Raw genomic sequence first — 10,605 nt, forward strand, 5'->3', positions numbered from 1 at the left:
CATGTCATGTTGCGGCACTTCTGCATGCTCGTGGGGGCCCTACACAATACTAGGCAGATGTACCAGTTTCTTTGGCTCTTCAGTGTATATAGCTAATAAAGAGGTTCGAACATCCCACTCCATCTAAATTATGTGTCGTTTCAGAAAGATGATCTTTTTATAGAAAGAAAATTTTCATTACGTAAATTTCTGAAAGATATTGGCTTCATGCATTCAGTGTTTAACGGATGCAAATTATTGATGGAAAGAACAGATATAGTTGTGATGCAGTGCAGATTTTTGCACAGGTTCGCAAGTGTGAGATTGAACAATATAATGTGGCTAGATGAAACTTGGGGTAATGCCAGCCATTCAATACGTAGGGGATGTAGTGATGGAACACCTGAGGGAGCAGGGCAGTGCCTGTTGGAAAAGGAAGTGCGAATTATTGTTTCACATGCAGGTACACTGGGTAGTTTTGTGCCAAACTGCTTGTTAATGTTTCGTTCAGAAAAGGACGGATCATTACCATGCTGAGATAAACTGTGGCTTTTCAAAAGTGGTTCGACACATCGCTTATGATGAATCGGACAAGTCCATCAGTGGTGATCATCATGAAGAGTGCCCCTTATCACTCCGTTGTTCATAATAAGACACCAGCTGTGACCAAAAAAAACCTGTAATATTCAGTGGCTGAAATGAAAAGTGGATTTCGGAGAAGAGTTGGAGAAGGTGAAATTACTCGAAAGATTCTCCCATGCCATTAAAGAGGTATTGGCACAAATAAAAGAATACATTGCTGCAAACAGTAAAAAATTCATGATCTCTGAAACTGAAAGTTGCCTTGTAGCATCTGTCAATTAAGGGACGAAGTGAGACCTGTACAGAAATGAAAGTTGTGAACAGCTCTGCAAGTGTCGTCAGAGAGGCAGCCAAAAATGAAGACATTGTGGAAGAATGCATAGAGAATTTAATTACACATCTGAGAGGGAACAGTGATAATTCAAGCAGTGCTGAAGAAGACTATTTTAAATTGGACTCTGACAGTAATGGGAGTGGTCTTTTCCCATTAGCATAATTATCACACACTCAAGAATGTAAGGAGGGAGAATGCTGTAGACCTATCACTATACTGTGAGTACCATACCATCCTCAGATTATAACTGTTAATATACTGGTGAATTATTGTGTCACTCATTGTAGAAGTAATTAATATTGCTAATATTTATTAATGGAAACAAAAACTGTGAATGTTCAACAACTTGTGGAAAAGTTTTCATTTCTATTGAGAAGTTTGACAAATAACTTTGATATTTCACCATATTAGGTACTAAATAGCTCTTTTTTAATGTTTCAAGATTTAATAAAGAGACAACTGTAAAGAAATTAACGCATACAAATGCAACCTGCATGTTGTTGTCACTTTTGTTTCTGCTACTAGAGAACACATGTAAGTAGCAACTGGGCACAGAGTACCACGTTCGGCCAACATTGCCATCTGCCCACCTGAACTGTCAATATGTCACTCATCTCGTGGGCTAGAACTTTCAATCACTAGCTCTTTTGCTGCAGTACAGTCACACAGACAGCTAAATGCACACTCACATGGCCATGGCAAGAGTCTTGCCCTGTGTGTGTGTGTGTGTGTGTGTGTGTAAATGAGTGCACTATTGCTAGATCTTCTTTCTTCCTGTGAAGATGAAGATGTTGCCTGGAAAGGTGATTAGCATGGTTTTAAGTGATTTTCAGAATGATATCTTGGGATATAATAGAATTGGTTTCTCTTCTATGTTGTTCTTTAGATATAGTCACAGATGACTTATTTCTATTTCCTAAGTTTAAAAAATTGCTTTGGTGAGAAACAGCTTTCAATAAACATAAAGTAATTCCCTTAATAGCGAGCTATTTTATAAGAGTTTTTAATGGCCTATTATTCCACTAAAATGGAAAAAAAATGTAAACTTCTTGGACAAAATTTTTACCTGTCAAAGCCACATAGCAATGCAATCCAAAAATGGTATGTAAGAAAAACTTGTGGAGAGTCGAGATGTTAGAATTTACTGTGATTGCTATGAAATAAAAAATACAAAAAAAAAAGAAAAAACTTTCATTGACCAAGGACAAATAAGTAACACTTGTTTGAAGCAGGAAAGAGAGCAAATTAACATTTAATTGAAGAGCACTTGGTGGATGTAAGAGATAAAGATTGTAAAGGCTTAAAATTTAACTTCTTACAGCACGAACTGCATGAATTGACAGTGCAGTTTCTATATTATTGAGGCAGTTCTGATTCAGTCTTCTGTCTGAAGATTCGTGTGAAGTAGCTCTCCGTGCTAACCTGTCCTGTGCAAGTCTCTTCATTGCTGCGTATCCAAATCCACTTGACCCTGTTTATTATATTCAACCTTTGGCTTCCTGTACAGCATTTACCACTCATGTTCCCCTAAGTCATCAAAGAATTATTTGTTGAGGCCTTGGATGTGTTCTATCAACCCATACCTTCTATTAATAAAGTTTTGCATATAGATCTGTCTTCCTCAGTTTGGCTGTCACAGTCACTCTAATTATTTCTGTTGCAAGAATATAAAGAAAGTGTACAAAGGAAGGGATGACAATAACAGTGTAAGTACTGGAAGTCTGCCAGTTTAATAAAAAGGGAGAAAAAAAGTCATTTGTCAGGAAAAACCCAAGAATTTTTCATTGATTTAGTTTTCTGTTAAATTTTTGCAATTTTGAGTGGTAAGAATTGATGCTCTACCAGAGAATGTTACTGTAACCTGCTACTGGAGAATAATACTGCAGAAATAAAACATAAACAAGAGAAAAAAATAAAACTTTAGTTTCAAAGGAAATGCGCCATTTATGACAACAGAACACTGTGCACGCACAAGTGTCTTCAAACAGCAAAAATATGTCAAAGGCCTTAAGGTGAAGACTATGTAATACTTCTAACAATAAACTGCTTTCTATGAGCGCGGCATCTCAACTGTTTATGTTAGGTTCATTTGAGCAGTTGCCAGCAGCCTAATGCACATGCGCAGCCGACTCGCATATGAGCAATACCTTCTCCCGCTTTTGGCTACTTGAATTGTGACTGTTAGCTGTATCGGCAGTAGCAGCCATATGCTAACGAGAAAAATTTTTCGCACATGTGCAGGGTTGTCTGAGTTGTTGTTGGGGGGGGGGGGGGGGGTTTAGTCTCCATGTGACCCATGTTTGTGTTAACTGATTTCACTGTTTCTTCATCATTTACAGCTCCCTCGTCAAATGAAAACAGAATGGTTTCTGCAGTCTGAAGCTATCAAGTGAATTAAAATACATTTACATAATTACAGAAGGCAAAAATATATTATTGCTTTTAGTTTTTGGAGTTTATTTTATTTCCAAGTTTTTAGCAGTCAAGCGTTAATCGCCTTGCGGAACAACGAAGTTATTTTTGTCAGTCTGCTAAAGAAATTTGGCTTTATTAATCTTTTCCACTAAGCCAATCAATTTATTTGAAACAAAGTATTTCATTCCACAGTATTGGCTAGTTCCAATTGTTCGCTGAATTTCAGGTGCACGTTTTTGTCTTCTACCATGTATGGCATTATGCCATAATAAAGAACCAAACATGAGATAGTACAGTACTGATACTCCAAGAAAATTTACATCCCAAAGACCACACTGAAAATCTTAATATCAGGTGGGACCTACTTCATTGTGAATCTAGACAAATCAATGTGCACTTCAAGCCGAATTGTGTGTTTTAGTATGGTTTTACGAAATTCCGATTCTCTTGGAGTATCCTCCTGATGATGTCCTGTTCCTTTTATTACTTAATGTAAGATCTCTTAATGCTTTATAATACGAGAATGCGGGCTTCCTACATCACTGCAGCTGCGCATGTGTAATAATGTGTTTTCTGGTGCTCTCTGGCAACTGCTAAAACCAAAGTATTTCTAAAGTATCGAGAAAGTTCCTCCAGCTCAGGCAAGTTGAGCAAATCGGTTGACTTTTGCGTTAGGTGTGGTCTAACATGGGTGGTTCGTAAGGAAACAGCAGAAACTGGTTTTTAGCTCCGTGGGGTCATAAGTATTTAAATAACTAACCTTAGCAAGTTGTTCAGTTTTTAATTGTACTCTTTAGATGTTCATCTAGAAATGATCTTTTCCCACCTGCAAAAAATCTGTATGCATTATCAAGATGCACCCGAAAAACTAATTACTTGGTACCAAAAGTACCAGTTGTGGGGGGTGGCAACTTTTATAATTTCTATTCGTGGTAAACAATCAAAATTTTTACAATTTGTTCTTAAGGTGATGGTCACAGGGGAACCTTGTAACTTTTTTTGATATCATCACAGTTACCTTACTTCCACACGTAATATTTTATCTGGAACGTAGTTTTAACTTGTGTGGAAAAAATAAACATCATGTGAAATTCTTTGTTTTTGCAAATGAAGCACCACATTTTTTTGGTATAGTAGAAAGACTGCAACTTCAGTAAAATATTTCTAATAACATTTTTACTCTTTTACAAATCATAAGCCGGGATTTTCAACAAGTGGCAATCGATGAGCCATGTATCCAGAAAAAATGTAAAGCAGCTGATTTTGTGTTAACTTTTATATTATGCATACATATTTTCTGTTTATATGTGTCAATGTATAAATAAATGAACTTACTTTTTGTTTACTTGTGTCAAAGTGTGTGTGTGTGTGTGTGTGTGTGTGTGTGTGTGTGTGTGTGTGTGTGTGTGTAAAAGTAACTTTACTGGCCTGTGGAATTCATTTTAAAAGACTCTAGCAGAAAAGTGGGGAACCAGCTGCCTCAGTCCTCATTCCACCTTCCTCGCCAAAAATTTTGGCGTGCAAACATATTTGTACTTTGTTGCTGAAAGAGGGCAGCAGAAAGGCAGAGAAGGTGGAAGAGAGAGGAGACCATACCAGTCCCTTCCCTACAGCCTAGGTCTTCGTGGCAAACAAATCTGCTCCAGTCCGGAATCCCTGAATCATTACACCAACAACCTGAAAACAGCTTTCGCATCCCGCAACTACCCTCCCGACCTGGTACAGAAGCAAATAACCAGAGCCACTTCCTCGTCCCCTCAAACCCAGAATCCCCCACAGAAGAACCACAAAAGTGCCCCACTTGTGACAGGATACTTTCCGGGACTGGACCAGACTCTGAATGTGGCTCTCCAGCAGGGATACGACTTCCTCAAATCCTGCCCTGAAATGAGATCCATCCTTCATGAAATCCTCCCCACTCCACCAAGAGTGTCTTTCCACTGTCCACCTAACCTTCGTAACCTGTTAGTTCATCCCTATGAAATCCCCAAACCACCTTCCCTACCCTCTGGCTCCTATCCTTGTAACCGCCCCCGATGCAAAACCTGTCCCTTGCACCCTCCCACCACCACCTACTCCAGTCCTGTAACCCGGAAGGTGTACACGATCAAAGGCAGAGCCACATGTGAAAGCACCCACGTGATTACCAACTGACCTGCCTACACTGTGATGCATTCTATGTGGGAATGACCAGCAACAAACTGTCCATTCGCATGAATGGACACAGGCAGACAGTGTTTGTTGGTCAGCAGACCTTGTACATCAAATAAAAAATGGAAAAATCACAAAACAATGAAGTATTTTATTTTTAATAACCAATATTACAGACGAGTCAAAGGCCTTGCAATGGGGAAAACTATCTTGCTGGAAATCTAGCAAATATATTCCTTGACAAAACTGAAAATCACTTCCTCATTAAGCACACAGGGTGGAACAATAAAATACAATGTTACCAAATGTATGTTGAAGGAACCCTTGTATCTGTTTTTTGTTTAGTATAGTTGATTAGAACATTTCATTCACAGTTCAATAAACTACACCCCAGCATCACATTCACAATTGAACATGAGAAAAACAAAATAAATTTTCGGGGCTTTAACGTTTTCAGAAAGCCTACCACTACAGGTACAGTGATATACAGCAACTCTAGCAATCATAGAGGTCACAGAGAAGCCTATTTTCCACCTGGCATTAACAGAGTTTACAAATATCCACTAAGTCAAGATAATATTAAATCAGAAGTTGACGTACTTAAAACTAGCAGATAATTGATATAATACAACCGTTATTGACAAAATTCTTTTCAAAATAAATAAAACTAATAAAAGTATATTAAAAGATGAAATCACATTTAAAAGTAGGCAAAATAAAGTTGAACAATTGTTGTGCCATATTAGAAACATACATTGGACACAAAGTCCACCATATCCTTGCAAAAATAAAAAAAAATCCAAAAGTCGGATTCAGATCAGGACATAGTAAGAACATACATATACCATTCACTAGAACAGTCAACGAAATTTTACAGATCTGGTATTTATAAATTATAATGTGAGACTGTGAAAATATATATGTTGATCAAATGGGGAGAAATTTTAAAATGCGATTCGGAGAACATATGAATAATAGTGAAAACAATCAGCATTCAGTGCACATTTGAGAGAGCAAAATCATGAAATGGCAGACAGCACGATGCACGTTACTTCTACACATGGCTTATAGAGGCAAATACCTGAACATTATTGATGAATTAGAAATTTTTGCTCATGAAGAGGATCAGGGTTGTGTTCTAAATGAAAAAACTGATCTAAAAATACAAATTTTATCAAAAATCCTTGTCTGATGATGGAGGAATCTCTTCAATGAAACATAATATTTTATACTAATTGTATTTATACATTTAACAATATTATTTGAATGAAAGTTGCTTCCCACCATGTGGTGGAGATGCCGAGTCACAGATAGGCACAACAAAGAGACTTTCACACTTAAAGCTTTCGGCCAGTGGCCTACACACACACACACACACACACACACACACACACACACACACACACACAGAGTCATTTGCGCGCGCGCGCGTGTGTGTGTGTGTGTGTGTGTGTGTGTGTGTGTGTGTGTGTGTGTGTGTGTGTGTGTGTCTATTGTTGATGAAGGCAGTTGGCCAAAATCTTTAAATGTGAAAGTCTTTTTGTTGTTCCTATCTGCGACTCAGCATCTCCGCTATATGGTGAGTAGCAACTTTCCTGGATTTTCCATTGTTTGATATTTATACATTTTACTTTTATGTAAATTTATGTCATTGGGCAAAATAAATGGACTGATTGCACGCATTACCTAAACTGCAGAAATCGATACATGTGAGGCAATATCTTTGACAAAATATTCACTGGTAATCACCATATTAGTGTCATTCATACCAATACAAGGACATTTTGGAAACAGATAAAATTAATAGAACAATCCCATAAACAGTTGAAAATTTATATGACTGCTTAAAAGCAGAACACAAGTACTATACAGTCTTAATACCAAATATGCAAAATTATAAATACATCCCATAACTTACAGCTCATGGCATATAATATTATATACTGTAGTCAGGTTAAAATCACTGGATAGATGACATTTCAGGCATTCTAGCTGATTTCCTCCAATCAGAGTGGTCATTGCTGTGCCCAAACTGTTTGCCATTGCCAAACTGCCACAGCAATTAGTTCACTTCCAGTTCTTTGTCCAGCTTTTTATCTTGGTATGTTTGGATCCCGAATCCTGGATCTGGCGGTTTTATTTCGTATTTCATCTCTCTCTCTCTCTCTCTCTCTCTCTCTCTCTCTCTCTCTCTCTCTCTCTCACTCACACACACACACACACACACACACACACACACACACACACACACACATTTGGTGGGAAATAGGAAGACAGTGAGTGACCTTGGGTTTAGGCCAGTGAGGTTACCTCCTTGGCCAAAATCTAAGGTAAATTGTTGCCCCCCACCAAATAGAGAGAGAGAGAGAGAGAGAGAGAGAGAGAGAGAGAGGTGTGGGGGTGTGTGTGTGTGTGTCTCCAATCCCCTTCCTGCCTCCTGCCTCTCTCTATCCCTCACCCATCCCACACTGCACCCCACCTCACCCGAGTACACTCACCATGGGCCAGGAAAAGGCTGACAGTTGAATGAGCACAATGTAAGGATATAGGCGCGCGCACGTGTGTGTGTACGGGCGCGCACACGCGCATGTTTCTCCTACAACTTCAGGAGGGAATTCCATTCTGAAAGTTAGCACAGTAAAGCTCTGTAAGGGTGCGTATCTGTCAACAAGGCAGTGCTTCTGCCTTTAGGTGAGTCATCGTCTTCATTCCTAAATAATTCGTTATTCTCAACCAGGACTTACAGCACCTTCTAAATTTTTCATTCTAAGTAATGCCATAGACACATGGTCTTTCCTAAACATACTTCTGGCCAACAAGTGATTCCACTTTTGTAATGAAATATTTTCATAAAACTTTTAATCTTGTATTTCACCCCCTTAGAGTGTGAACTTAGAGGGGGGAAAACACTTAAGCAGATAATTATTATTATTCTAATTGAGAAGCCAAATACAAATTTTTGTAGATTTAGCTTCAAAAATGCTTTTGTGGTGAAACATTTCCACAAAAACTTTCATTTTAGAGGTTGAATTTCCAAAAACTGAAACACATATCTTTTTGTTTTGAACTGATGAGTCAAGTACAATTTTCATATTAAAAGCCCTTGGGGATCAAATTTCCAAAAATGCTGTAACTCGAATTTTTTTATTTTTTACTGAGAAACCAAATGCCAATTTTAGTTCTAGCTTCAACATATTTCCAAAAATCGTTTGGCCCTCTTATTTCACCCACTTAGGGGTGGAATTTCGAAAAATCACTTCTTAGACAATGCTTACAGTATAAGATAAACACCATTTCCAAATTTCAAGTTTCTATCCTTGGTGGTTTGGGTTGGGCAATGATGAGTCTTTCATGTATAGAGATTATATTACTATGTGTCTTCTACAGGCCCACTAACAGCTTGTATCTCAATACTGATTGGCAGGAATAAAAATATAAAAAGCAAACAACTCTCTCTCTCTCTCTCTCTCTCTCTCTCTCTCTCTCTCTCTCTCTCTCTCTCTGTGTGTGTGTGTGTGTGTGTGTGTGTGTGTGTGTGTGTGTGTGTGTGTCATTCATGAACATCCTGTTTTCTTTCTAGGTTTGCATAGTATTCTACAAATGCTTCCAGGCAATTCTCTGGATTTAGTATACTGAAAGTTCTATTTGTTAAGGGAGAAAGGTGTTACAGTGTTAAGATCATTAGATTCGGAATCATTATTGCAGCAATCAGTCCTCTGCTTTAAATGTTCGTGGTCCTCTAATGATTTTTAAATATTAATGTCTGCTTCATCTGCCCATTATTAGCATAGATGCAGGTGCTTTTATGTATTCTAATGTCATTTAAGTTGTCCTTTCTGATTTTGTTACTGTTATCTTGTAAGTTAGGTGTAAATTATATAGCTTGTTTATTGCTATTTTAGTTAAAATTATTCCTGTTTCTCCCTTACAGGCTTATGCATCAGTATTACATTAAGACCTGTCATGAGAAAAGTTCACAAAGAAGAAGTGTCAATGTTGTGTTGGGAGTATTCATCAAAAATGAAAAGCTAGTACATAGTGCATATCAACTGCATTATAAAGACTGTCTCAAATTTGTATTCTAAAAGTTAGGTTGGTGAGTATAAGGGACGATAATGTGAGCTACATGCATACTTCTGCGAGTGAAAATTACACTAGTTTTGCTGAAGGCCATGGACAACTGATTGATTCGTTTATTCCATGAAAGTACCTCAGTCATAAAGTAGAAGCAGCAGTTACTTGTTGCATTGTCTGCTGAGATTCATTTGCTTTCTGTAGCTGAAGAAATGTTGTTGGCTCATTTAAGATAAGAACTGAATGAAATAAACTGAAAGACTATTTGCTGTCATTGTTCTTTTCTTTATTTTTGCTACTTGTGTTATACAATTGTTCCTAGACAGCACATACACTACATATTGTTAGTGAACCTTCCCCATTTGCTAATTTATGTAACAGATGTAATATACAGACAGTAATTTTTAAATAAGCATTTAAATTTGTCTCGGATGCTGTAATTATTTTTATATGATCTTAAAGCATTTGTGATTACTTTTTAAGATATATGCTAAATAAAAACTGGTGACAATTTCATATTTTCTTAAAATTTATTTCTGGCATTTGGAATTTGGTACTTCAAGGCTAGTTCCTGAGCTAATGTCGTGTCTAATTCATAATGGGTTGCAACCTGATACAATTACTCATATTAATAAACCTCTCCTAAATCACATTCCAAATGATAGTCAACACACATTACTTAATTTAACCATTCCAGTCATCTAGCGATATTTATCTAAAGTGATGTACAATTGGTAATGTAATTGAGGCAAGGAAAAATGATAAAACTAATGGGCTTTCCTTTTTGAATAAGTAGACTCAAATGTGACGTTAAGGAAAAAGTATGTGCCTAATATTATAGCTATAATATAATTTTATCGATAAAAAAATCTACTAAACAAGCAGCAGCAATAGTACATATGTGAAAGTTAAGGAAATTTGCAAGCTTTCACAACCAGTTGCTCCTCCTTCCGCAGAAGGGTTGAAGAGGAAGGAAGTTCAAGGCAATCGTAAAATGCGTTTTAGACAGGTACGTGCCGAGTAAAACTGTGAGGGACGGGAAAAACCCACCGTGGTACAACAACAAAGTT

General features: G+C 37.4%; 1 protein-coding gene across 4 annotated transcripts in view; it reads left to right on the forward strand.

Moving 5' to 3' along the window:
- The window catches only part of LOC124620377, a 51,432-nt gene extending 41,625 nt beyond the window's left edge, over positions 1-9,807 (forward strand). For all 4 annotated transcript variants that reach the window (XM_047147052.1, XM_047147051.1, XM_047147050.1 and 1 more), the window contains exon 9: positions 9,393-9,807. The gene's annotated coding sequence lies outside the window, so the exon portion shown is untranslated. The remainder of the gene's footprint in view (positions 1-9,392) is intronic.
- The last annotated feature ends 798 nt before the right edge of the window (positions 9,808-10,605 follow it).

The sequence above is a fragment of the Schistocerca americana genome, chromosome 6, assembly GCF_021461395.2.
Source record: "Schistocerca americana isolate TAMUIC-IGC-003095 chromosome 6, iqSchAmer2.1, whole genome shotgun sequence".
Taxonomy (NCBI): Eukaryota; Metazoa; Arthropoda; class Insecta; order Orthoptera; family Acrididae; genus Schistocerca; species Schistocerca americana.